At 35.3% G+C, this 1,676-nt stretch overlaps 1 long non-coding RNA gene across 1 annotated transcript in view; it reads right to left on the bottom strand.

Moving 5' to 3' along the window:
• LOC102501264 (uncharacterized) overlaps positions 1–1,676 on the bottom strand; it is a 7,530-nt gene that overhangs the window by 2,580 nt on the left and 3,274 nt on the right. Inside the window, exon 2 of the long non-coding RNA XR_335203.3 lies at positions 997–1,058. This is a non-coding gene — a long non-coding RNA (uncharacterized LOC102501264). The remainder of the gene's footprint in view (positions 1–996; positions 1,059–1,676) is intronic.

A 1,676-nucleotide genomic window follows, 5' to 3' on the forward strand; every position in this document is an offset into this window, starting at 1 on the left:
CTTTTCTGACTAGAGAATTACACTCCCACCCCCATCCCCATCATAATTACAAACTCCCTCGGCATCATCTAACCTAACATTTTTTTTCTCTGAAACACTAATATTGTTTCCTGAGTGTTTGCTACTGTTTTTCCACCCATACTTCTATATCATAAGCCTTCATCCTGTACATTCAGTATCTAATTTCTAGGCACATCCTTAGTATTCAATAACAAATTTACTCAAGGTCAAACCATTTAAAATCTCCTTCAGAGGGGCCAGGAGGTGGAGCAGTGGTTAAAGCGTTAAAGCAATGGAATCCTACATGACTGACCATGGTTTGAATACCGGACCCAGCACCTTAAAATCCATGCTGGGTGCATGTGCGTGCATGCCCAAAATCTCTAGAGGAGAATGAAGAAGGAGGGACTGTGAGAAGACCTTGGGGTGGTAGGGTGATTTCTCACTTTCCCTCTGTATTTCTCTCTCCAGCAAGCATATGTGCCCTAGCGTGAAAACTTAGAACAAAACAAAACTCAGGAGGAAGGTCTCAAGTGTCAAATCACTGTATTCCTATAGGACACTCTAGTAACTGTCTACCGAAACTTAACATATCCCAGGTTAGAAAGTCACATGAGTGTTCTAACTGCATTAGTTATTAGGACTTTTATACATCCATATATACCATAGATTCGTAATCTGACCATATATTGAATAATTCTTTAGGTTTTAGATAAACTTTAGAAACTAAACTGACTTCTTATGACCTCTAAGCACTAGTTTTCTGCACACTACTCTACTGACTTCATTAAATGAGTCTTGCAAATTAGGACAATTGTACTATACAGCAGTAATATTAGCACATCATTACGTTATTAATTATGAGGTGAAAATGGAAAGAAATGATTCTTTATGGACATAAAAACAAAAGTAAAAAAGAAAAACAAAAACATTCTTTTTCATATTTTAACTTCACTCAATGCTTATATTTAAAAATGATAATAACATAGATAGTACCTCACACTCACAAGTTGATTCTGTATCCTCATCATCTCCTATTCTGAATTTGGATCTTGCAGCTATAAAATGTAATCACAGGTATATTACATGAGATGATTTATTGCTATAATTTTAAAATACATATGCATGTCTATAGCCATTCATGAAAATTTCAATAAAATAAAAGTAATAGGAAAAACTTTTTTCCAGAATGTTGGAGTAGATTCAAGAGGTTGGTAACATAAATAAAGGTAGCAAAAAAACTTTTAATGTCATATATAGAGCTATACACTTCTGTTTTTTACAATAGCATTTAAGCACTGAAATTTTTTTCAGGTATTCACTAGTTTACATTGTCTACATGTTCTGTGCACTCTATCACAAGTTAAATCGTCTTTCTTTCTTTGCTCTTGTTCAATAATGTCGATACCATTTTCTTTTTCTCCAATTGTTGGCAATCTTTCTCCTTCCTATAAAAACTAACAAGCAAAAGAACTTCAGAAAACATTACAAGCAGGTGTCACATAAGAACATTTCATTTACCAGCAAACTGTATGTACAATGGTGGTCTGATAAGGAGCAGAGTCTCTGTCACGTCTGGGTGTGAGGTAGGCTGTGCCATGGAGGGTTGTGTAAGTATACTCTATGATATTCACACAATGGAGGACCTGCCTAACAACCCACTTCTCACAACACAT

The sequence above is a fragment of the Tupaia chinensis genome, unplaced genomic scaffold, assembly GCF_000334495.1.
Source record: "Tupaia chinensis unplaced genomic scaffold, TupChi_1.0 Scaffold000356_1, whole genome shotgun sequence".
NCBI classification, from domain to species: Eukaryota; Metazoa; Chordata; class Mammalia; order Scandentia; family Tupaiidae; genus Tupaia; species Tupaia belangeri.